General features: G+C 41.7%; 1 protein-coding gene across 1 annotated transcript in view; it reads left to right on the forward strand.

Moving 5' to 3' along the window:
* Positions 1–27845, forward strand: part of AGBL4 (AGBL carboxypeptidase 4) — a 1467493-nt gene that overhangs the window by 921046 nt on the left and 518602 nt on the right. The gene's annotated exons all lie outside the window — the stretch shown is intronic.

A 27845-nucleotide genomic window follows, 5' to 3' on the forward strand; every position in this document is an offset into this window, starting at 1 on the left:
CACCCTCTTCCAACAACATAAGAGACGACTCTACACATGGGCATCATCAGGTAGTCAATACCAAAATAAAATTGATTATATTCTTTGCAGCCAAATATGGAGAAGCTCTATACAGTCAGCAAAAGCAAGACTGGGAGCTGACTGTGGCTCAGATCATGAACTCCTTATTGACAAATTCAGACTTAAATTGAAGAAAATAGGGAAAACCACTAGACCATTCAGGTATGACCTGAATCAAATCCCTTATGATTATACAGTGGAAGTGACAAATAGATTCAAGATGTTAGATCTGATAGACTGAGTGCCTGCAGAACTGTGGATGGAGGTTTGTGACATTGTATAGGAGGCAGTGATCAAGACCATCCCCAAGAAAAAGAAATGCAAAAAGGCAAAATGGTTGTCTGGGGAGGCTTTAAAAATAGCTGAGAAAGAAGAGAAGCTAAAGGCAAAGGAGAAAAGTAAAGATATACCCATTTGAATGCAGAGGTCTAAAGAATAGCAAAGAGAGATAAGTACGTCTTCCTCAGTGATCAATGCAAAGAAATAGAGGAAAAAGATGGAATGGGAAAGACAAGAGATCTCTTCAAGAAAAGTAGAAATACCAAGGGAATATTTCATGCAAAGATGGGCACAATAAAGGACAGAAATGGTATGGACCTAACAGAAGCAGAAGATATCAAGAAAAGGTGGCAAGAATACACAGAAGAACTATATAGAAAAGATCTTCATAACCCAGATAACCATGATGGTGTGATCTTTCACCTAGAGGCAGACACCCTGAAATGAGAAGTCAAGTGGGCCTTAGGAAGCATCACTATGAACAAAGTTAGTGGAGGTGATGGAATTCCAGTTGAGGATGCTATGAAAGTGCTGCACTCAATATGCCAGCAAATCTGGAAAACTCAGCAGTGGCCACAGGACTGGAAAATGTCAGTTTTCATTCCAGTCCCAAAGAAAGGCAATGCCAAAGAATGTTCAGACTACCAAGAATTGCATTCATCTCACACACTAGAAAAGTAATGCTCAAATTTCTCCAAGCCAGGTTTCAACAGTACGTGAACTGTGAACTTCCAGATGTTCAAGCTGGATTTAGAAAAGGCAGAGAAACCAGAGATCAAACTGCCAACATCTGCTGGATCATCGAAAAAGCAAGAGAGTTCCAGAAAAACATCTAGTTTTGCTTTATTGATTAGGCCAAAACCTTTGATTTTGTGGATCACAACAAACTATGGAAAATTCTTCAAGAGATGGGAATACCAGACCACCTGAGAAATCTGTATGCAGGTCAAGAAGCAGCAGTAAGATCTGGACATGGAAGAACAGACTCATTCCAAACCAGTAAAGGAGTATGTCAAGGCTGTATGTTGTCACCCTGCTTATTTAACTTCTATGCAGAGTATACCATGTGAAATGCCAGGCTGGATGAAGCACAAGCTGGAATCAAGATTGCCAGGAGAAATATCAGTAACCTCAGATAGGCAGATGACACTACCCTTATGGCAGAAAGTGAAGAAGAACTAAAGAGCCTCTTGATGAAAGTGAAAGAGGAGAGTGAAAAAGTTGGCTTAAAGCTCAACATTCAGAAAACTAATATTGTGGCATCCGGTCCCATCACTTCATGGCAAATAGATGGGTAAACAATGGAAACAGTGACCAATCTAGACAGCATATTAAAAAGCAGAGACATTACTTTGCCGACAAAGGTCCATCTAGTCAAGGCTATGGTTTTTCCAGTAGTCATGTAGAGATGTGAGAGTTGGACTATAAAGTAAGCTGAGCACTGAAGAACTGATGCTTTTGAACTCTGGTGTTGGAGAAGACTCTTGAGAGTCCCCTGGACTACAAGAAGATCCAACCAGTCAATCCTAAAAGAAATCAGTCCTGAAAATTCATTGGAAGTACTGATGTTGAAGCTGAAATTCCAATACTTTGGCCACCTGATATGAAGAACTGACTCACTGGAAAAGACACTGATGATGGGAAGGATTGAAGGCAGGAGGAGAAGGGGACAACAGAGGATGAGATGGTTGGATGGCATCACCGACTCTATGGACATGGATTTGGGTGGACTCCAGGAGTTGGTGATGGACAGGGAAGCCTGGCGTGCTACAGTCCATGGGGTCACAAAGAGTCAGATATGACTGAGTGACTGAACTGAACTGAACTTACCCTTGAATTATCTTGGCACCTTTCTCCAATGCCTGTACTCAGTTTTTTCTTTTTTCTTTTCAAGGCTGAATTCCTAGGGAGTCATACTGGTGTCTGTGTAAGTCAGTGATGATCAGATGGAGTTTGTGCTCATCCACCCTGAGCCTTTAAGACTTGTGTTCTCTGACATTGGATCCCTGTGTGGGAGTGGGGAACCCAAGGTTCAGGCAGTTTTCAGGTCTGCCCTGGCTTTCACTTCGCCTTTTATGCTGTGATTTTTGTGGACATTTGTGGAACCTCAAGGTTGTCCAGGTATGGGTTGCTGCTTTAGGCTTCTTCTCATATCTCTACTGTGCCTGCACCCATCTCAGCCAGGAATATACTTGTTCTCACTGTGTAACTGTGGGCCTTCCTCACTTGCCCACAGATAGTGTTCCTGTGTCCAGGCACTGCCTATTTCTCCAAATTAACTGGGTCCCTTCAATCATGACAGAGAAGCTGCCAATCCTCACAGCCTGGCCTGTTTCTAGAATTCACCAAGCAGGGGGAAAGTAGAATGAATCCAGGACAGAACGTCATTGATTCTCATTCTTATTACCTGAAATTCAGCTGCTTTTAAAACATAGTAGTTTTGAGATTGTTGTCAATTTGGTCAATTTTCAAAACACTAATGTTATTTGTGTCAATCTTGTCCAGCTTGATGTGTGTTTTTTGGGAATAGGATTTATCAATACTCTCATTCCAGCATAGGCAGAATTAGATTTTAACTGACTAACATGAGTTTTTAAATCATACAGCTCTTGTACTGTCAGACATAGTGAAGTATGGCATTATTTTCATATGTCGTTGGAGTAAAGGAACATGTAACTTGTGTGTATATGTGTGTATGTTTTGAAAGTACTAGATGGAAAGAGCCATTCCCATACCTAGGGATACTTGCCAAAAGGAAGTGTCTAACAAAGAAAATACTCTGATAGTGTATTTTGGAAATCACTGGAAAATCATTTATGTGAGAATAATATTGTCTAGGCTCTGCCATTGGCTACCTCTTTGACCTTGGGGAGAACACTTCTCTATGGGCCTTACAGAGTCAGACCAGATTATTTCAAGCATCCCTTCCAATTTCAATGTAAATTATGGTTCAAATGTTGATGATATCCTGTTGTTATGTTCTGAGTCACATTTTAGCTTGTTGTAATGGACATGAGTTTGGGTAAACTCTGGGAGTTGGTGATGGACAGGGAGGCCTGGTGTGCTGCTGTTCATGGGGTCGCAAAGAGTCGGACATGACTGAGTGACCGAACTGAACCGAATGTTGCCTCTTACTCTGCTCTTTATTTTATAATAGTGGTAGTTATTGAGTGCTTAGCATGTGCCAAACACAATGCTATGAACTTTGTATTCATCTGTCATTCAGTCTTCACAGCACCCCTGTTAAAGAGTTAGCACTATTGTTGAATGTCTGACCCCATGTAACCAGCTTGTCTAAACTCTGGGGATACAGCAATGAAAACAAGCATAAATCCATGCCTTCATGGAGCTTACATTCTTGTAGAAAGAGACAAACTTTGTTGAAAAAATTAATCAGGAAAAAGGAGACGTTTTGGGGTGAAGGCTTCACTTGGAAGTGTTTAAGCTCTGAGATATAAGTAGTATCTTCTACCATTTGCATTTTTAAAAGCTGAGATACAATGAGATTAATTTTTCTATGTTATGTAGCTGGGATTTCAAGCCATGCTTTTGTGGACCCCAAAGGATGAACTCTAAACCAGTCCTGGATAAGGAAATATTCTATTAATAGTCACATATACAGTTATTTACTAAATTTTTCCAAAGTCATTCCTCACTACTATAAATATCTAGCAAACACCTTTGTCAGGCTTGGTCTTGGGTGCCAAAGACAGAAAGATGAATACCAAACACAGCTTGTCTCTGAGAAATACTCAGCATCCTGGGTGTCACAGACAATGAAGGCTAATAATGTCAGTGATGGTAAAGATGCCAGAACTGAATATAAAACTATGCATATGATCTAAGAATCCCACGGTAGAAAAGAACCATTGCCTCTCTTGTTCTGAATACTGGATTTCTAGGAAAGTAGCCAGAATTTACATTAGCTTCTTAATTTATTTACTTTCCATTGTGCTCAATCTTTGTTGCTACACAACATTTTCTCTGGTTGCAGTGAGGAGGGGCTACCTTCTTTGCACTGTGCGGGCTTCTCATTGCATCGCCTTCTTTTGTTGTGGAGCACTGGGCCCTGGTGTGTGGGTTTCAGTAGCTGTGGTGTGTTGCTCAGTAGCTGTGGCTCCCGGGCTCTAGAACACAGGCTCAGTAGCTGCAGTGCGTGAGCTTAGTTGTTCTGTGGCATGTGGGATCTTCCCAGATCAGAGAGAGAACCTGTGTCTCCTGCACTGGCAGGAGGATTCTTTACTACTGAACCACCATTAACTTCTTTAAACAATGAGGCCTTCTGTAGTAAAGTTTTTATTGTTGTTCTTTAAACAAAACTATTGTTTATTGGATGGTCTTTTTAAAATAAATATTAATTTTAGAATAATTTTAGATTTATAGAGTTCCCACAAACCCTTCACCCAGTTTTCTCTAATGTTAAAATCTTATATAACCACGAAAAATTAATCAAAACTAGTAAATTAACATTGGTGCATCACTATTAACTAAACTGTAGAATAATATGTAGATTTTGTCAGTTTGTCCACTAATATTGTATTTTGTCCCCAGAAACCAATCCAGTATACCATGTTGGCCTACATTAGTAGATTTCACACGTATAAGTGTGACCTGTTACTCTTATCCTAAGTTTCAACTTACTGGTTTTAGTTCTTTTTTATAGGCTGCTGTGATCATTTGGAGTTTTGGATTTTCTTGTCTGTAATATTAGTGACATCACTCAGAATTTTTAAAGAATATATTTTTCAAGTATTAGTTTAAGGCAAGGATACAAATGTTTAACAGGCTAACACCTGAGACTAAAAACAGAGATCCATATATATTATCAGAGACTTCTGTGGAATGACTAATATGGCATTTTTATATTGATTTTCAGGTTTGATTATGCTGCTTACCCCAGTAGAATAAGTTCCCTAAGTGAACAGGATTTTACCTGCCTCTGAGTCAACTCAATTCAATTCAATTTAGTTCAATTTAATTTAGAATCCCTTATGTACCACATATCATAAGAGATCTAGAATTAAATAAAATGTAGTCCCTGCCCCCCATTTCTCCATCTTGTTCATTAGGATCATAAAGTTTTAAATAATGGCTAGTTGAAATCCATGATGAGTGAGGGAGAGCCATATGGCAAAGGACAAAATTTTAAAAATGGAGTGCTTTCTAGGGAAGGGTCTGGCTAGGTGGGGCTCTACAGTGAGGACCCTGGGCAATAGGAACTCTCATCAGGTAGAGAGTTCTCTCTCTAACCCCTTCTGGTGAGATTGGCTCCCAGATCAGCAAAGTCATAGTGAGAATGGTCTGGTGGCAGAGGGCAGATTCCAAAAGCCATGTCTTGAAAGACTTTTCAGAATCTAAAGCAAACTAAGAATTTGGGAGTCAGACCAAAAAAACAAAAAATGGAAAATCATAAAGCTGAAGAGGATAGAGAATGTGGTAAAAATCAGATAAAGCCAGAAAGCTAGGTAAGGATGAAGAGAAGCAGAGTAGATGAGTATAAGGAGCTCTGGAAGAATCTGAGATATGAAACTTGGTAGGTTCCACTACAGTCTTTGCATGGACTTGTGTGGAAAGGCCAGGATCTCATGACCTGATGGGCAGGAAAGTCAAGGAACACAAAGTAATACAGCAGAAGAGAGACTAGAGAGGCCAGTACAGTTCTGATAAGCATGATATCTTCAAATATAAGGCAGTTACCTTCCATTCTTTTTATTCCTTCTCCTTTTGTTCTTTCTTCCCCTTTGAAGTAAAACACCATGGAGTTGCAGCTGGCAACATGACCAAACAAATGTATGAAAAATAATTACATATTTTTGGCTGAGTTTTAAAATGAGTAATTGTTGGAAGTCAGTAATCTCAATTATCAGTCTCTAATCTACCTCTCAGGAGAGTTCTATGGACCCCCATCTGCACCAAACCTTGTCCTGATCAGATAGTCTAAATTAAAAAGGGCTTAGTGGTTTGGGCTCCCTTCCAGCAGGCCACTTCACAAGTCACATTGCTCTTGGCATAGTTTTTATATTCCCTCCAAAAAGAATCCAAATATATAGAAGGAAGATACATCCCCTCAGCATCTGGCTGAGGGACTTCCAACCTACCCTATGATGCAGATAACCCATCGATTCTAAATCTCAGCTCTGGGTGAACATGGGCCTGAAGAGGAGATGGCAAGAAACATGACCCTGGGTTCTCCCTCTGCTCAAACACGGAGATGCATGTCTGATACACCTCAAGCTGCAGAGGCTGATCCACACTACCACATGCCTGTTCCAAACCTGGGGTTTCCCCAGTTCAGTGAATGCCTCACCATCACTCCTGTTGCCCATGTCAGAAACCTGTCCTATTTAACCTTTGTATTCACTCCTCACATACTATTCTGTCACCAAATGTGATCAAGGCTACAACTCAATTTTCTTAGACTCTCTCTCTTCCTGTGCAGAACACCACCTAGTGTGTGGGCAAAATTCTGAAGCCACCCCTCCAGCCCAGCTCCTGGACACACCCCTACCCTCGCCCCATATGAGGGACAAGCTCACCCACCTTGGGGAGCAAGCAAGCAAGGGAGCCGGCTGTTTGTTCTCACTCCCCCTGTTCCAGCAGGGCCCCCAATAAAGCCTTGCCTGAAAAAAAAAAAAAAAAAAAGACACTGTCTCTTCCTTATCTCTGCTGCCAGTGCCCTGGTTCTACCTACCAAGTTCTCTTAAGAAGTTACAACTTCTTCCTTAGCCAAAGAGCACAAGATGTGAGGCCTCCAGGCTCTCTCACTTTCTATTCTACTCACATAGCTCTGTCAGCATTACATGGCTGCCAGAAAGTCCCATCCTTGTGTTCCTCTCACTTCTTCACTGACTCTGTGGTCCTGACCAAGAGACAGAGTAACCTCCCATCTAGATTGTCAGATGGCCTCCTTCTTGCTAAGAGATTGCTGCTTTTAGAGGATTCTTTGTTGTTGCTGTTGTTTAGGTGCTAAGTCGTGTCCAACTCTTTAAGACCCCATGGTTTATAGCCCGCCAGGCTCCTTCTGTCCATGGGATTTCCCAGGTAAGAATACTGAAGTAGGTTGCTATATCCTTCTCCAGGAGTCTTCCCAACCCAGGGATCAAACTTGCGTCTCCTGCATTGGTAGGCAGGTTCTTTGCTACTGAGCCACCAGGGAAGCTCTGGATCATTCTTTCCCTTCGCTTTAAAAAAGACATCGTGTAAAAGGACACGTTTTGAACTTTATGCTATCAGTCTGTATGACCCACTCCACTTCTCATTTCTGTTGTCTGCTCACTTCTTGGACACCTCCCTCAAATGTGGAGGACTTTGATCCATAATTATTTTTTCCACTACACTGCTGCCACTATGTTGAGGGATTTCAGTATCCATGAAAATGGCCCATAGAACACCTTGGCCTCTGTTTAAGATAAAATACATCTTTAACATGGTTTGTAAGATCCTACATAATCTGGCATCTGCCTGCTTCTTCAACTTCTCTTATACCCTCTTACTTTGCTGCCTGTGCCCTAACCACACTAGCCTTCCTACAGTTTATTCTATGAGCCACAGATTCTCTCCCTCACTTGTATACACACTGGCCCCTCTACCTGAAATATTATTTCTCTGTGGCCTTTGGCCTAACTCCTTCATATTCTGCTTTCAGATCCAATTTGAACATCACTTCTTCATGGAATTTTTCCCTGATAGACTGTTCTGAGAGCTCTGCCTTATGCATCTATAATATACTCTACTTCTCTTAAAATGCTTATTATTCTTCTGATATTCATTCATTATCTATCTACTATTCATAGATTTAGGAAATATTTTGTATTTTGGGTATTTATAGGACTAGGTATTTATAGGTAGAAGAGTCATACTGCTACAGCCAAAATTCCTTCTTGGTACCACTCTATGTGGTCATATTTTGTTTCTTCCTCTGAAGCACATTTCCATATTGTTGAAGCAGAAAATGTCTAACATTAGGGCCCAAGGTCATTTCTTTTATGTGAGTCATAGAATGTCAAAGCCAAGAAGAATCTGGAGCTTTAAAACCATGGTCCCTGTAGCTCTAAGGAAAGATCTGGGCCCTGAACAGTACCTTAGGACCACTGAAGAAGGAGAAGAAAGAGGGGCCTCTAAGAGGCCAGGGGATTGGCATCTCTTGCCCTTCTTTGCCATACATACCAGAGCAGCTCCTACTTACTGGCCTTCCTCATAGACTTGGTTTGAAGAATAGGCTCAGCTGCTAACAACGTTTGCAAACTTACCCCTCTTTACACTGGGCCTAGAGACAGGCGGTAAATTTCCTGAGTCACCCAGTGAGATAGTGGGACGGCTCTGGCTGGAAGCCCAGCTTCTGACCCCTAAGTTGTCCACTGCAACCCACTGCCTGTCACTCCCAGACCCATCTGCAAGGTTTGCTTATTTGTCTACTCTTTCTGCAGACATTAACTGGACACCTACAAGGCAATGAGAAGGAAATTAGATGCCTAAATCAGTAGTGTGAGCCACAGAACCCTGACTCTGCTACTCATTAACTGTGTAACCTTGGGCCAGTTGCTTAAGGCAACTCTTCCTTCCTCATATATATTATCTCACTTAGTCAGCTCAACAACCTTATGAAGCAGATACTACTATTATCCCCATTTTGCAGATGAAGAAACTGAGGCATAGGGAGGTTAAGTAACTTTTCCAAGATTACACTACTCAGAAGTGGTAATACCAGAATGGAAGAAACCAAGGTGTTTGCTTGATAAGTAGTGGGAAAGGAACTTGTAGGAACATGGAAGAGACCCCTAACTCAAGCTGGGGAACCAGAAAAAAATGTATAGATGAGGTCGTATTTGAGTTCTCTTGTGGGACACTTAATGGGTGACAAGAAGGACATCAGTGACGTGGTAGAAGGTACAAAATGGAAAGATATCTAGAAGGTCATGTTCAAGATTGGCTAAAGGCTGTAGAGATGGAGGTTTGGGAGTGCAGAGAGGAAAGGTCTGGGTCTGTCAAGGGAAATAGTTTGGGGAAAACTGTGGCTGATGGTTAGTCCCAGGCTGAGTCCCCAGTACTGATGCCACTGCTTAGATGTCTCTTGGGGATCATCTTACCTGGAATAAATCACCATCTACCAATATAAAAAGGAAAAGAGAAAGGGGGAAAAAGGAATCAAAATCATCAGCTAGTTCTGACATTATCTCTTGGCCATTCCTAAATGACAAAAGTGTTATAAAGTGACTAGAAACTCAGAAATGTGGCCATGGTGGGTGACTTCGTAAAGGCTCTCAGGGAAAGGAAAATAGAATCAGTTACAAATCATTATTATCCATTTTCTAACAAAAATGTCCTGCTGCAGGGAGACTTGATAAATGAACTAAACATTTTCCTAGAATCCTATTTCCTAGCTTTCAGAACGATTGTTTTGGTTTTAAGAAAACAAATCACTGGTTACAACGTTTGGCCTTTTAAAATTTATTTGGCTTAAAAATGGTCTCAAAAAAGGTAGGATTTTGAAGCAACTTACAACATGTTTTTGACCTCAAAACTGATTCAGACTCCACAATCTTACTTTCAAGAAGTTCACTCTGGGGACTTCCCTGGTGGTTCAGTGGTTAGGAATCTGCCTACCAATGCAGGGGACACGGGTTCAATCCCTGGCTGGGGAAGATCCCATGTGCTGTGGGGCAACTAAGCCTTGCTCTAGAGCCTGAGAACCACAACTACTGAAGCCCAAGCACCTAGAGCCCGCGCTCCACAACGAGAGAAGCCACTGCAATGAGAAGCCCATGCACCCCAAACAATGTGAATCTATCTGCAAGAGGTAAAACTGTCAAATTCTTAGAAGAAAATGCAGGACTATATCTTTATGATATTACGCTAGGCAATGATTTCTTAGATATGACACCAAAAGCCCAAGTAGCAAAAAGATGAATTGGACTTTATTAAAATTGAAAAATTGTAAATGATACCATTAAGAACGTGAAAAGACAAGCTATAAAATGGAAGAAAATAAACTCAAGTCACATATATCTGAAAAGAGACTTGCATCAAAAAACATATAAAGAAAACTGACAACTTAGTAGAACAGCAAAAAGTCCAACTTAAGAATGGACAATGGATCTAAATAAACATTTCCCCAAAGAAGGTAAGTGGTGTGTGAGGACATACAGGAAAATGCAGCATCATTAGCTATCAGGGAAATGCAAATCAAAACCTCAATAAAATATTGCACCCCAGCTTCTATAATGGCTTTAATAAAACAAGACAGATAATAACAAGGGTTGGGGAGAATGTGGAGAAATTGAAACCCATTGCTGATAGGAATATAAAATAGTATATATGCTTTGGAAAACATTTGGTAGTTCCTGAAAATGTTAAGCATAGAGTTACTCTATTTCTCAGCAATTCCACACTTAGGCATATTTTCAAGAGAACTGAAAGTCATGTTCACACAAAGACTTGCACATAAACATTTATAGCAGCATTAGTCATATAATCAAAGTATTCATATAATCAAAGAATAGAAACAACCAAATGCCCATTAATTAATGGACAAATAATTAATATTTTATATCCATGTTTTTGTTCAAGTTGCTCAGTTGTGTCTGACTTCTTGTGACCCATGGACTGCAGCATGCCAGGCTTCCCTGTCCTTCACCATCTCCCGGAGTTTGCTCAAACTCATGTCCACTGTGTCTGTGATGCCATTTCATTCTCTGTCATCTCTTCCTGCCTTCAATCTTTCCCAGTATCAGAGTCTTTTCCAATGAGTTGGCTCTTTGCATCAGGTGGCCAAAATATTGGAGCTTCAGCATCAGTCCTTCCAATGAATATTCAGGGTTGAATTCCTTTAGGATTGACTCATTTGATCTCCTTGCAGTCCAACAGACTCTCAAGAGTCTTCTCTAGCACCACAGTTCAAAAGCATCAATTCTCTGGCGCTCAGCCTTCTGTTTGGTCCAACTCTCACATTTGTACATGACTACTGGTAAAACCATAGCTTTGACTATATGGACCTTTGTTGGCAAAGTGATGTCTCTGCTTTTTAATAGGCTATCTAGGTTTGTCATATCTTTTCTTTCCAAGGAGCAAGTGTCTTTTAATTTCATGGCTGCAGTCATCATCCATTGTATATCCACACAATGGATTAGTATTCAGCTATACAAAGAAGTGAAATACTTTTATATGCTATAACATGGATTTTATTTCTCTTTGTGATCATTCAGTTGTTCTCAAGAATTTTTTCGTTGAATAGATATATTAATTCACATCTCTCTTTAAAGGAGAAACTGATGAAAACATTCAGATTTCTTCTTTGCCTTCTTAAATAGATATCATTTCAGAGAAGGAAACATAAAAATTCTTTACTGTGCCTTGGATTGGATTAATTTATTAAATGCTAGACTTTTTTTTATAAATTATTCAACTTTATCCCCCAATATAATTTGATTTCTCTGACTTATCTACCAAACTTTGTCATCAAAAGACAGTTATTTGCTGAAAAGAGAACAGAGGTGTTCTCCAAATTCTGTGTTATAGGAAAGATAGTTTCTAGCGTATTTTGTATGTTTAATGTGGATAATAAGATATTATTTTGACTGCAGTCACTTGAATTAACATTCTCTTTTTCATTCAATAATATTCATACACATTTAAGAGTTTCCTAACTTTGTCTATCTAAGTCAGCAGAATATTACCCAAGCTTGACATTGTCCATGCTGACATTTTACAGGAGTTGGGATAAATGGCAGTGAGTTTTCATCTCTTTCTCTCATTCATGATGCCTGTATTGCAACTGGCTGAAGTCATGCAAATTTAGACCTAGAAAGACCCTGAATGAATAGTCTTCTAACACTTTCCTTTCCCAGCTGAGGAAGCTGAGGCCTAAAAACAGAAGAAGTATGTGGCCTCCTGCAGAATAATCTAGATTTCCTGATTGGGAATCTTATGTTCTTTGCATTTGACAAAGAGGAAGCTTTTTATTCATATTACTTACCATTTTTTCCCCCCGTACCCTATGTGTCAGGCTCTGTTTTTACCATATCTCATATAATCATTTCATCTTCAGGACTAAGAGTAGGTTGCTACTGTTATTTCCTTACACAGATGAAGAAACCAGGACTCAGATTAACTTACTTGCCTGAGCTCATAACTAACAAGAGGTAGCACCAGGGTTTTGTGCCGAGGTTTGTCTGACTTCAAAATGCACGCTCTCTGTTCTGCGTGGACACTGTCACTGACTGCTCTCTGTCACCCTGGGGATCTGGTAGAATTGTGGGGGCACTCACTTCATCTTTTGAGTCTCCAGGGTTTCTTCCCAAGGCAAAGATGCCTCCTGAGGCTCTATCTTGCCTCCTTCTTGGCTTATCTCTTGACCCAACCTGCCTCCCTCTTCTCTGTGACTCTGCTCCCACTCTTGTTCTCCTTGGCTTCCTGCCTTTAACTTACTTGGGGAGGCTGATTCAGTCCTAGCTTCTCCACATCTTTGCCAAAACAAGCCCAGAGACCCTCTTCTATTTCAGGGTTTTCTGTTACACCCTGCAGGTACAGACTGGGGAACAAGGTAGCAGATGGTGGTACAAGCAACCACGAGACAAGGCTCCAGATTCTTTTGGTGTTTGTTCTTACTCTGGGCTCCTGCTTCTCCTTAGTTATCTCTGAGAGCATGAAGCCCATCTGACTGCTTTTTCCTTACACCTGCCCTTCCTGAGGTCTCAGAAGGCCTCCTTCTCCAGGACCCTCCCTCTGTGCAGTCTGAGGGCACGAATATGGACAGGAAGAGTGATAGGTGTGTTTCCCTGTCTGAGATATCCCTCAATACCGAAGCGTCCCACATGTAATTGTGTCTCTGCCCTCTCCAGGAATGACCCTTTTAGGTAATTTCCTCTCAGAACCAACTGGGTCCGGCTTGGACAGGTGATCACCTGTTGAGGGGGCCACAGAGATTGCTCCTATCCTGGGATGGGGAAGGTGGCTGAAGTTCAGTGGAGTTATTTATAGGCCTAAGGTTTGTAATACTGTGATAATGTATCTATACAAGGTATGTAAATATCTTGTATAATTCTCGCAAGAACCTGTTAAGCCATATTCTATTACTCTGTCCATTTTATAGATTGGGAAGCTGAGGTACAGAGAGATTGAAAGTGCTATGTCCTTGTGAGAAGGCATTATTATTAATGTTACTAGTGATGATCATAGTGACAATAGCCACAGTAGTAACAACCACCATGCCACTCTTTCAAAAGGAAAGAGAATGTAGAGGTTTTGGAGTCAGATCAGCATTTGAATCCCAGCTTCACCACTAATTCATGACCCAATTAAGCAACTTATTTCACATTGTTCAGCCTGTTTCTTCACCTGCACAGTTTGGAAAAATAACCCTTTAATTTTCATGGTATTTGTCAGGAGTAATGTAAAGCAAAGTTAAAATTTATTGAGTGCTTATATGTGTCACGCAAAATGCAAGGTAACCTCCTGATGTAAGTGTCTTGTATAATTCTCACAACTTCTTGAGACATATTCTGGTACTCTGTTCATTTTATAGTTTGAGAAACTGAGGTACAGAGAGATTAATTAATTTGCCTAAGGAAATGGCAACCTACTCCTGTATTCCTGCCTGGAGAATTCCATGAACAGAGGAACCTGGCAGGTTACAGTCCATGGGGTCACAAAGAGTCAGACACGACTGAGCAGCTAACACTTTGACTTTCAAGATCACGTAGTTAGTAAGAGGTGGAGTTGGGATGTAGACCTAAATAATTTGTCTCAAAAGCCTGTGATTAGAAAAAATAATAATAATGTCTATAAAGCAGTTGCCATATTGCCTGATACACATTTGATTCCAGTTTCTCAATTGGTAACTATAACTTAAAAGCATGTTGAATTTGTGAAGAACTACACAGATACAAAGTATTTATTTTTGTTATCCTTAAGATTTTGTCTCTTTCTCATCGCTTGGTAAACAGTGCCTAAAAAGCTGTGTTTACAGAAAAAGGGAGTGAGGTTTGATATTTACCTGCTTACTATGATCAAGGTAGACAACCACATTCGACAATCTTGGCTCGAGTTGGTTTATTTTAGGATGCCTAAATTATTCACTTGGAATGTCTGTACTGATTACATTGACCACAGGAAAAAATGCCAGCACAGCCTCCCACTTACGCTGGCTGTGGATCAGGCTGGTCTCAGAGGAGAAGCAGCTTTCCTGAGGTGGGGTCTCCTCATGCAGATGTCAATGTGTGTGTTGGGGGAGAGAAGGAGGTTGTGTTATTGTCCCCAAGGTACACGCTATTCTGAAACCCCTGGAAGTCTCCTCAGGACAGAATTTGCCTTCATAAGACATATAACAGGGACTTCCCAGGTGGCTCAGTGGTAAAGAATCTGCCTGCTTATGCAGGGGAGATAAGAGACACGGTTTGACCCCTGTGTTGAGAAGATCCCCTGGAGGAGGAAATGGCAACCCACTCCAGTATTTTTGCCTGGAAAATCCCATGGACAGAGGAGCCAGGTGGGCTACAGTCCATGGGTCACAAAAGAGTCCAGCACGACTGAATGACTGAGCAGGATGTAAAACTAGACTCTCATCCAAGAGCAGAGCTTTTTCAGGACATCCCAGAAGTGACTATCCAGGCTCTACAGACATGCATTAAAGTCTGGGGAGCTCACTACCTCCCAGAGCAGCTGTTCCCACCTGGGACAGCACATGTTTTCTATTCTCTTTCTGTGGAGTCAGGGAAGGAGTCAGTCGTGGAGTTTTAAAGGCACACAGTCAAGGGGCCTAGGAGGCACACAGAGAAACTAGAATGGAAGAAAGAGCCTAGGGTTTTGTCTTGTTCTGTTTCTTTTCTGGTCATGGTGCTATTGTCAATGTTGGGGCAAGTGAATGATGAGGTCAAATTAATTTTATATTAAGTACCCCTGGGCTTCTATGTGGACGGTGGTAGAGAACCTTGTTAAGGAGTACTCTAACAAGTAAACAGCAGTAAAAAAAAAAAAATGAAAAAGAGTTGATAAATGCACAAACTATCTTGGAGTTAAAATTCCCAGAACCTGTGGCTAATTGAATATAATAGATGAGGGAAAAGAGGGGAATCAAGCTCTATGTCTAGGTTCTGGCTTTTTTACGCTGGTGAGCAGTAGAGCCACCAAAATGGGGAAGAAGGGGATTCTGGGGAATGTTTACATTCAACCAGGACATTCAGTACCCAGAAATGTTTGGCAGACTCACTAAGAGGTTCAGTCATAACAGGAAGAACTTCCAAGCAGCAGTTGGTATTGAAAGACAGGTGAGTGATAACTTATTGTTTTACCTACCCTCCATTCATCACCACTCTCTAGGGCCCACAAGCATAGTCCAGTCTCTAGGAGAAGAGATGGTAAGGATCTGAAGTGGGGCTTTCCAGGTTTAGGCTGAGACTGACCTTGTGTTCCAAGAAAAGCACTGTAGCCAACTCTGACCCCATCGGTGTGTAAGGATCTGGGACTCAACTCCAGGAGTGTATTCTAGCCTAAAACAGATCCCACTGTAGGGAAGACTAAGGCCGCTTCTGTACTCCCTGCATCGTCAGGAATGGGCTAGGAACCAAACACGGCTGGTCTTCCAGGTGCAGGCAGTATCAGAGTGGAGACTGAGGCAGGCAGGGGCTACCAACTTTTGCCTCTTTCTACTGTCCCACTTGGTAACATCATCCTAACTTTACTTACTCTGTGTGCTTTGGCGGAACTGCAGCTCCTCAACTTGCCGTGCGGGAAAAGGCAAGGCCTGTGACACTGGTGGAAGAGATGAAAAAATGAGTAGAGCCAAATGGACAGAGCTTCTTCTGCGTTGCCTTGTCAGAATCCCGGTTTCCTAAACCTGTACTTTTGGAGGTCCCTGAAACACTTATAGCCTGTGGCCAAACGCATTATTTGCAGTTTACCCAGGATAATTGCTTTCTTTGCTGCCATGCACCCTCTCTGGAAAGTGTTGTGTATCCAGCCTGTCCATTTATTTGTTCTTTAAATTCTTTAACTTGATCTGTATTGAGCCCCTATCATATATCAGTCGCTACTCTATATACACTATGCAGAGGTAGCAGTTGTGAGCATAATAGACATGATCTCTGCCCTCCTAAAGTCTAAAGTGTAGTTGCATGGCGGACAGCCAGAGTGGATGATGCTGCTGGAGGGATCCATGAGGGTTTCTCTGGAAGTAGAGAGAAGGTTAAAATGGATAGGGACTGTGTATCCACCAAAAGTCTAATGTAAACCAGGTGCTCTGATAAATGATTCACATGTATTATTCCACTTAAATTCCCAATAGTTCCATGAGGTAATATTAGCCTATGTTAAAAATAGGAAATGAGCATCAGAGAAATATTAATTACTTAATATTACATTGCTCCTGAGCACAGGTGTAACTCAGGCTTGTCTGACACTAGCCCCTGTGCTGCTTCCACTGTGTCCCACCACTCTTCTCTAAGTCACCTGGGAAACTCCAAGTTATATGCTCTAGGCTTGACTAGAACTACTGTGACTCTAAATTGTGGTTATGCAACCTGAGGTTCAAAGATAGGTTTTAAGGGGTGCTCAAATTCCACAATACTAGATGCCAAATGTGGTAAATGTATGTGCATTTTTCTGGGAGAGGATTAGTGATTTCTCCCAGATTTCAGAAGGTGGCTATGACTTTGTATATGTCAAGAAACACTGCCCACCTCATTCTCAGTTCCTTCCTCTTCCTCTCACGTCCGCCCGCAGGTGACTGTTTGTCATTGAAGGGACAGTGTGCTATATCTGAAATACCTTGGAACTGCCACATAGGAGTTCTTGACACCAGCCCCAGCCACGCTGCTGACTTGCATTGGGCCTTTTTGCAATCTCTTCTTCACACTGAGGCTTGCCTGTCAGGACTCTGTGAGCCACGTGTGGTCTTGAGGACAGTATCTCCCAGCTGGACTGCAAAGCATGTTGCAGGCATTGGGCAGTTGGCAGGCTCCAAGTGGCAGAGGGCAGAGTGACAGGCGCTGAGACCAGTGGTGGCAGCTGGGAAGGCAGATCCCTGCTGTCAGGGCTCACTGAGAGGCCTGCTTGCCCAGTCCCTATGGAACATGAATAATTCTCTCAGATCCTGGATCCTTAGGTGGACCGCCTTTGAGGTCACCTCCTCCAACCTTCCACCCCAAAGGAGCCAGGAGATAGGCCCCTTGGTGCTGAGTCTGTCACCTGTGTCTTTAACATGAACATGGCCCCAGCTGGAATGTGCTTTCTCCCTCTTGCAATGTCAAAATGCCTGAGCTCTCAAGTGGCTGAATCAGTACTAAATATTTAATGCACGAAGTCAGCCTTCCCAGGGCCTTTGATCTGAAACTTCTTAAAAACATCTTAAAAGCCTTTCAGAAACTGGTTAGTATTTCATTGCCGTCACTTAAAATAGATTTATTTTATCAAAACATCCTGTCAGAAACCCTGAAGGCGGGTTGACTAACCCCCAGTGATTCTGACAGGACTGCCTCCCCACATTAGGCACCCAGTGTCTCCGGATGGCCCCGCCCGCACACTGAGGGGCACAGCTGTCACGAGCATCCCCGATGGCTCCAGAGCTGTGAGCAGAGGAGGCAGCAGGGCTTGTCTGAAGCTTGCGAGACTGCATCAGTAACGCCCCCGTGAAGGGCATGAGCGTTTATTGACTTTGCCACAAGCCAGGCCCTTACCTGGGCTTCTTAATGTGTTGAATCTTTAGGAACCTTCACGACAGTCCTGTGAGGTGGGTGGTGGTCTTTCCATTTCTCAATTGGGAAACTGAGGCTCAGGGGCATATGTGACTTGTTCAATGTCACAAAACAAAATAAAGATGGCAACCCAGATCCAGCTCAAAAGCCTGTTTTTCTTCCTCCCCACACTGCCCACCCCCATTACTGAGATTGGTCTTTTTACTGAGGATTCTCAGTTGTTTATTTTTTTAAAGAAAAAATAAACATTTAATAAAATTATGTAACTAGTACATGCTAATATAGAAAAGGATAAGGAAGAAAGTAGAAATCACTTGAAATCCTACCGTCTAGATAACTATTCATAATCATCTCTTGAATGATGATTGCATTTATTTATTGACATTTTGCCACATTCCAATAGTTCCTTTCTTAGTCACACAGTATAGCTTTCCCAATGCCCAACCATTCCCCTAATTTTAGATAGAGGAGAAATGAGAGAAGTGTGTCATATCCCTCTCTTCCACTTCAAACCTGAGGGATGACATCAGTTCCCAGAAAACCCCATCGCAGTGAAGAGCTAAAGTAGTCCCAGAACGGAGCCAAGGGTTCTGTTCTGTTTTAGTCACTGGCTAATCTGATGACCTAAGGGAAGCTAGGCTGTGCTGTTCTTAGTCACTTAGTCTGACTCTGTGCGACCCTATGAACTGTAGCCCACCAGGCTCCTCTGTCCACAGAAATTCTCCAGGCAAGAATACTAGAGTGGATTAACATGCCCTCCTCCAGGGATCGAACCCAGGTATCCTGCAGGATTCTTTACCAACTGAGCTACCAGGGAAGCCATGAATACTAGAATGGGTAGCCTGTCTCTTCTCTGGGGGGATCTTCCTGACCCAGGAATCAAACCAGGGTCTCCCTCATTGCAGGCAGATTCTTTACCAGCTGAGCTACCAGGGAAGGCCCTAAGTGAAATTACTTTGGTAAAAATAGTGATTCCTGCATTCCTAGACTCCCCCAGCTGGAGTTAGGATCAATAAAACAATAAGATGAAGATTTTTGTAAACTGTAAAGTATTATATAGATGGAGGAAAATATTAGAAACAAAGCCAGTGAGGAGTAAGGTGTCTCCACACCATGAGTAGAGTGATTGTCTGTCTCTCACTGAGTATGGCTGTCAACTCAACATAACTATTAGTACTATTCTATTACACTCAAAAGAGTCCCTGACTTAGATGATAAGTTTGATGTATAGCTGACATATTGGTCAATATTGGTCATCTCTGATTAGGCAGCTCCAAAAGAGACAATGACAGAGGAATTAGGATTCTATAGGATGGGGCTATATGTGTGCTGGCAGAGCAGCTAGAGCTTTAGAAGGCTTTGATGAGTGGGCATTTTGTTAGTGGACAACATGTAGGAATGAAAACTATGAGAAGGCTATGCAATATGGGGAGAGCACATGAGAGAGAAGGTACACAGTGGTCACTCTGCGAGAATCTGGCCTGCCTGCCATGCTCCGGTGAAGGGCAGGTCTGGACAAAACACTTGGAGGCATTCAGTACTGAAAGGAAATGTGAAGCTGTGTCCCAGGATACCAGCCCTCCCTCATAGATTATCATGACAACCTTTTTACTTGTCTCTCTGCTTCCACTCTCTCTTCTCTCCAATTTATTTTCCATATGCCCTAGAGGGATCTTATAAAACCCAAATCTGGTCTTCAATTTTCCATTCAGTTCTCAATTCTCCATTTTTCTTGGTGGATAAAAAACTAAACTTTTTACAGATTATGCAAAGTCCTTCATGATCTTGCCCCTTCCAGTACACTCAGCTTCAATTTTCTTAATCTTGACCCCTGACTTTATAATAATGGTTTACCTTTATTGAACATTTACAATCTTCTGGGCATTGTTCCAATTATTTTTACATATTAATTCTTTTAATCCTAACAACTCTATGAGGCAGATATTATTACCAGCCCCAACATTTCATATATGGAGAAACTGAGGCACAAGAGGCAAAGATCCTAAATGTCAAGTCTAAGGTTGAAAGCCAAAGAAGTTTTGGTTCCAAAACCTGTGTCCTTAACCATACTATTATATTGCTTCTTGGTCTAAAGCATTTATTTTGCAGTTCATGCTATTTCTTCTGCCTGTAATGCCTTCTACCACCACTCTGCTCAGAAAACTGCTAACCTAGGGTTCAGGGAGCCATTTTCAGCTAGTCACTAGAAAGAGAGCATCCTTATTTTGCAGGATTCCTATTCCATTAAAAAAAAAAAATTTGTTCAGTCCCATTCAGCCCTGGGCTGAATGGTTAAGGTCCCATTCATGGGCTGGGCACATGAGGAAAGGGAGGAAGGATGGGATGCTACAGAGTAGGGAAGACCCTTCCTCAAGCAACTTTTATTGCATTAGACAGAAGAATTTCAACACTTTTAATATTGTCCAAATATGTAAGCTGAAGTATAAGAAAAATATAATGTAAAAGGAGACAACATGGGGAGTTGACAAGGTACTCGGAAATGACTTGCTATAGAGCATAGGGCACGTTAGATCTCAAATGGTAATAGAATAATTCTTTTTTAAGTTATAAGGGTTATATAGGAGTTATATACTAAGAGATATGCACTTCCAAGCTGGAAAACTGAGTCTCAGAAAGAGAAGAGACTCACCCAGGGATCCAGTGGCAAGTCCATGTGTCCTCACTCCCAGCTTTAGTACTCAGAGCTGCCTCCCAGTGTAAGCAATTAGGATATCACTGACCAGCTGGAAGGGGCAAGAACTTCCCAGAGGGGTTGGAGTTGGGGAGTGATTCCCATGGGGAGCAAATGAGATGCAGAAGAGGTTGGGACAGGTGCAGTATATAGCATTGATGGGGAAGCTTGGAAAGCATCTTCTTCTGTGGGAGAGAGGGAGCCTGAAACCTTCTTAAACTGGAGGTTTGCCTGGATGCTGTGAAGCCTCCTTTTCAACTTTGTAAAATAAATGGTTCCTCAAAGCATGTCTGTTCTGCCACTATTTTCTGGATCATCAAGACTCTCACTGCCCTTTAGAAATGCTTCTGCCTCTGCCACAGCCAGCTTCTCATTAGAATTCCTGGACATTGCTCAGCGTTGCTAAGTGCACTGTGGTAAACCCATGATAAGTAAAGAAGAGACTGAGCTGGCTAAAGTCACTTTCTGTGGATGTTTCCTGGACACCCCTAAGATACCACAGCAAGTCACATCGCTATATGCATGTCATCTCCAAATATTTATCTATCTGTTTTCTGTGTTGTCATACTTTCTCTAACTCAGCCAAAGGTGCTCTTAGATCCTTCACTCTGGGAATTGCATTGGAACTGGGGACAGATTCTTAAACTGAAAGAGCAAAATAGTGGAATTTGGGGCTCAAGTGAGGAATAGTTCCTGCCTGTGGATAGCATGGCACTTCCTCAATGGCACTAACAACCACAAAAGTTTTGAGTATAGGCCTTTGGGAATAAATCTGTTTCCTAAAGCTAAGGATTCAGATTATCCTGTAAGAGTAAGTTGGACTCCCCCCATATTTTTCTTCTGAATAAGAATGAGAACCACATGCTGTTGTATTAAGTACCTAGCCCAGTGCCTGGTATATTGGAGACTCTTAGCAGATATTATTTTCTCGCTCGTAACACTCCATCACAACCTTCTCATAATTCTGTCTTTTGGCCTGCATCTCCCCCCTTTCTTCTCTCTCCCTGTCTCTGAGTTTCTGTGTCTTGATCTGGATTCAAGTCTTGGCTCTGCCCATGCCCATTTCTCTCTCTCCAAATATTCCCATTGCCGTTTATCTGGACTGCAACATAACAAGCAGTGCTCATCAAACATCTTACTCCAAACTCTTTCTAGGCTTATTTCTCTCTGTTCCCACTCTCCATCATCCCAAACCACTTACTGTGCTCAAAGGACAATGTAAACTTCACATGTCTAATTAGGGCCTTTGTATCCGTGGTCCATTTGCCTTTTTCTCAGGTCAGCCGCCCTAACAATTCCTACTCGTGCTTAATGATCCACATCGAATGTCCCTGTCACGTGACGTGTTCACTGCCTGCTTGGGCACAGTTAGCTAGACCTCTTTCCTCTTTGCTTCCCTCAGTGCTTTGTGCTTCCCTCTAATCTAGCATTTTATGCCCACTATCATCCTTGCTCCACTCTCTTCTATTAAATTATGAACTAATTGTGGGCAAAGGCTGGATCTAATTCATCACTATATCCCCAGTGCCCAACCGATGGATGGCATAGGTGAGATATTTCCTGTAAGTTTTGGGGATAACATATAGGGACTATAACTCATTCACTGAGCACCTACTCTGGGCCAGCTTTAGAAGAGACAGTTTTTATGTATCATATCATTTCATTCAGTCCACTCAGTCTTTCTTCAGTGGGGTGTCCCTCTTGTGTGTCTGTCATACCTGCAGTGCCACGGGAAACCCTCGGTCAGTATTTTGTCTATAGATCATCTGTTTTCTGACTCTATTAATGGGAATGTGTGTATCCAACACTAGGAGTCTCCTGCTGGTTGGATTTGTTCAGCTCATGAGAGTGGAGTGTCCCAAGCACTGGACAATAAGGGTTCTGACAAGAAATCTATTATTTCATATGGAGATTCCTACATAAGGGTGTAGGTGTCATGTCGAGTGAGGGGGAGTGGTATATTGAATAGATACCAAGCCCCTGAGACACTGTGGAAATGAGATACTGGTCTCTTGAGTTGGAGCAAATTAGCACACATTTTAAATGATAGCAAAAGGGACTCATTAGACTATTCAGAGATAGAATTTCATGAAACTTGGTGAAAAGCCAGAGTCCCAGGGGGAAGCTGGAGAGATCAATGTCTACCCACATCTGACTTCAACGACTTTGTGGGGATCCAGGTGATAAATCTTATTTGGGCTGTATTATTAATGGGACTGATGGGTGGATTTTGCACAGAGAAGACTGAATTGACTCCCAGTGAATGATTATTTCAACAGAAGTCAACAGTACTAGGCACTCGATATGAGTCTGACTCTCAAAGGAAGAAGAAATAGTTGACCCCAGTTGTCTTTACCTTCAAAGAAAGCCCCCAGTTTAGTGTGGGAGGCAGGACTCACACATGAGTAACTATTGTATGTTGAAAGATGAGAATGGCCATGCTGTGAAAGAGTCATTGGTTTGGTGCTGTTGGAGTTCAGGGAGGGGAGGAGAGTAACTCCTACTGAGCAAAAGGTTTGTTTGCAGACAAAACTACATAAAAAGCTCCTAGCACAGTACTAAATACATAATAGATAGTCAACAAATGTGAATGTTCTTCTTTCTCTTCCCATATTAAATCTTCAACTTTGTTTTTAATGCTTCATCAATGTAATCCATTATCTGTGATTTTATTCCCCCTCTTCTCTGCTGTAGGACAAAGAATGTGCTTTTGTGATAAGGAAATAAGCAGAAAGTGGCCTAACTTCAGTCCATGCTAGGTCTAGGCCAAGACTGAATGGAGAAGGCAGGTCTTAATCCAACCAAGGCTTTGTTTACCTGCTCTGTGCACAAACTCAACAAAGCATCTCCATGCGTCTATGCATAAATATTACAGAAGCCTATTTTTATTTCTAAAATTCGCTTCCTGACTAGAGTGGGAGTTAAACTTTATATTTCCTTCAATGTTCAATACCAAATGGCTTATGGGAGCCCTGGCAGAGTGGTTTCAAATAAGCATTTTAATGTAGAATAAAGGTCAACGTGCTGGAATTTGAAACCATTAATCCTTTTGCTCTTAAGAAAGACTGTACTTTAATAGAATAAATAACAGATTAAATAATAAGAGTTCTTGAAATTCCAACTAGAAAAATTACACATTATTTTGTTGAGAATTGAAACCAGTGAGGCCTTAATGTTCCTCTCTCTCACGCTTCTATTTTAGGTTGCCAAGATTTAGAAGGTAAAGAGAAATTGTTATTTTAATTTTCTATCATTTTGAAGGTAGATAGAATGTTTTGAGTCACTGAAGGTTAAGGGATCAATTAGATTGAAAAATAAGCCCTTGGTTTTATGGGCGGAACAAGTGCATCACCATAGTCTGGAGAACAGAAACTCCATGCTAATTATTTCAAGTTTCAGTGAGTGAAGCCCCAGAAAGGGACGGAGAAAGTGATCAAAGTAGGTCAACGAACTCTGCCTAAGGTAATTACCCCAGGTAGTCAAGGCCTAGTTCAAGTACTCCCTCTCCTGAGAAGGCTCTGGTCACTTCTCAGTCAGCGTTTTTGATTCCTGCCTTGGCACTTGTATTGAATGCTGTTCACACATCTATCTTTCCTGCTGTTTCCTTGATTGTTACCATGTCTATCTTTGCCTTTCTCAGTTATACATAAAACAGGAGTTCCTTGTTAATGAAAAGAAATACACTGATTGTACTCTAGCTACAGTCAAGACATTATACTCAGCACCTTAAACACAGTGTTTAATGTAATCTTTACCACAACCCTGTAGGGTAGAGATGAGTATCTCACTTTATAGATGGAGAAACAGAGAATTAAGGAGGCCAGACAACACTCCCCAGGTAGGATAGTGGTAGAGTAAAACTGCCAGGCCGGGTTTGTGGAGGCCATATTGTGGGGATTCTGGTATACCATACACCAGAGGTTTGAATTTATCCTGAGGGCAGTGGGGTATCATTGATGATTTAAACAAGAGAGTGCTATGGTCAAACTTAACTTTAAGAACTCTCTGGCAGAAGAGAGCAGTATGGGAAGACGAATGAGGAGACTACTACAGTAATTTTGGCTAGAGATGAGGGAATTACCATAAAAGTGAGGGTTGAGTTATTAAAAATGATATCCAGGAGTAAGAATTGGGAGGGCTTGATCACCAGTGGATTGTAGGAAAAGGGTTAGGGTTGGAGTCAAGGAGAAGTGGTCTTTGGTTTGGGAGCCTGGGTAGATTGTGAGGCCACCATGACAGGAAGAATAACTCAACACAAAGGCGGTCACTGAGAAGACCTTCCTATCTAATGTTCTCTCTGATAAGCTTAAATTCTAAATTGAACTGACCACAGTATATGCTTTAAAAATATTGCTTTCTCTTTCAAACATAATGTATATCTGCTTTCTTCAAGGAGGCTTCAGTGGCCTATGAGTCCCAGTTTATATAGAACATTTGATCAGATAGAACATTGGAATCGTCTTGCCCAGTCCCTGATGGTTTATAGTTTCCAACAGCTGCATTCAAATGTTCCCATTTTAATGGTGAGAATACTAAACAGCAATAGTCAGAGGGCCTGTCCAGATTCTTTCATGGAATCTGACTTATAATAATGGACAAATAACTACTTTTCAATCAAGGGTTTCAAGTTGATATTAGCCACTTTGAAATGCCATTATTTGAGGAGTAGTGTTGTAACTTGATTAGTGTTGATACTCTGATTCCGACTTGGAATCAGTTGACAGGAAAGGGGAGAAGAATACAGAAATAGACTCAGGCCAGTGAAGCCTCCTTGAAAGCAGGTATACATTATGCTTGAAAGAGAAGGCGATATTTTTAAGGAATACATTGTACTTAGTTCAGTTAAGAATCTAAACTTACCAGTCAACTGGCTTGTTCTAGATGACGCGTTTGGTACATGACAGAACCCAGGATTCAACACTGAGTTTTTGTCTCTCAGCCTTGTGTTCTTTTTTCTTCACTATACCTGCGTTCTAGTACTCCTAAATTTTCTGCATTTCACACCAGCTTGAAAAGCTAATCATGCTCCCAAGCCTCAAAACTGTTTCCTGTACTTTGTGGTATTTACTGTAATTATTTTATACAAGGCCACAAATAGGCAACATTGAACTAGGCACATATAACCAAAATGTTCAATAACCTCCCAAAATGTGCGTTGGTTATAAGCATCTGAGACATTCTAGAGCTGGAAGAGTCTTTAAAGCCATCTCCAAGTTTCCTTTACCAAGGGAACAGCTATGTTTCAAATAGTTTAAATAAATGACTTGCATTGCAACACTTTTCTACCGTGTATCAAGGCCAGCATCTAAATGCAGGGCTCTTTCTTAGTCAAAGCAACCAAAAAAACTTGCAGATAAAGATCAGCTTCCTCATCTTACATAATCAAAAATTTTGTCTTATTAATGTATTCATTAACTCAGTCAAAAGCCATTTACTGAGTTTCCACAGTATGCTGGGGTCTGAAGTTACAACAATGGGTAAGAAAGATGGTATCTCTGGTTTCCTTTAGCTCTCAGTCTAGCAGGAAGATGGGATAATCTACTTAATCACAATGGAGTGGCATGGGCTACAGTAGACTATATGCAGAGGGAGGTCTATACCCTGGTCAGGGAGGTCTCCCTGAGGAACTGATGCTCCAACATAGTATGGGGTTTAAAAACATGGACTCTGGAGCCAGACTTCCTAGATTGGAATCCTTACCCTGTCACTTACTAGCTGTGTGACCCTGGTCAAGTTGCATAACTTCTCTGGGTCTTGGTATCCCCATCTGTAAAATAGGAATAATAATAGTACCTACCTTGTAGAGCTCCAATGAAGAAAAATCACTTAATATTTATAAATATCTTAGTACTTGGTATCTGTGGTGTGTGCTCAGTCCTTAAGTTGTGTCCCACTCTTTGCCACCCCATCAGTGTAGCCCATCAGGTTCCTCTGTCCATGGGGTTTCCCAGGCAAAAATACTGGAGTGAGTTGCCATATCCTCCACAAGGGGATCCTTCTGAGCCAGGATCAAACCCATATCTCCTGCATCTCCTGCATTGGCAGGAAGATTCTTTACCACTGAACCACCAGGGAAGCCCCAACTGTGGTATAAGGGATTTTAAAATAAAATTGAAAAGAAGCTGAGATCTAAATTATGAAAAGTTAACTGGAGAAACAGAAAGGCAGAAAAATGTTCCTAACAGAACACTATGTGCGGACTGGAGAAAGAGTCTGTTTCTCAGAACTGAAAGAATACAAGCATGGCTCAAGTAGAATGGACCCCTTTGATGCCGAAAAGAGGCACACAGAGTCCAGATCGAGGGGGTTGAGGGTCTTGTGGATCATATTAGAGTTTATCCAAAAACTGTGGAGGTTCAAGGAGAGATTTAAAGTGCAGAGAATCTTGATCATATTTGGGTTTTGGATATTCTTTCAGGCCGCTTTTGTGGGATATAGATTCAGTAGGTGTAGAGTGGGGTTCAGAACCCTAGTGAAAGAGCGGGGACATGAGTCAGGGCCAAAGACAAGATAGGACCCAGGCTTCCTGCCTTCCAGGCGGGGGCTTTTTCCATACTGCACAGCATTTTTTGCTTTGATGGAGGCCCATCATGCCAAATGTATTCTCTTCATTTCTGGACATTTTCAGTGCTTACCCTTTGAGCTGCATCCCCTTCATTAAGTGAATGTCCTGTTCCCCTGACCAAGAATGTAATTACCAAAGGAGAGATCAGATTAAAATTGAGTTTCCGTAATGGGCCATTTGTTTGGAAGGGAGCCTGAAGGTATTTCTGAGGACTTTAATCAAAGGGGGAGAAAGCCAATAGAACTTCTGTGACGATGATGATTATTAGGGCAATTGAACTCCAGGCACAGCTGGGTTCTATATCGGTGAGTCATCGCTTGCTTTTCTGAGGCCCTTAATTGAATGAGATTTGTTTTCCTCCGTAGTCTAGACTGTCAGGGATGGAAGGGACCTTAAAGGTCATCAGTACAACTCCACAACAAAGCTTGAGCCCTGACTGCAGTGTTTTCATCGGCAGGTTATCCCGTCCCTACTCACACCTGAACTGACAGGGAACCCATTACCTCTCCATGATAGAGCACCTATGAAAGGAAGCTACTTTTATGGAAATAAACCCCATCTCTGG

Source organism: Bos mutus, chromosome 3 (assembly GCF_027580195.1).
Source record: "Bos mutus isolate GX-2022 chromosome 3, NWIPB_WYAK_1.1, whole genome shotgun sequence".
Classification (NCBI taxonomy): Eukaryota; Metazoa; Chordata; class Mammalia; order Artiodactyla; family Bovidae; genus Bos; species Bos mutus.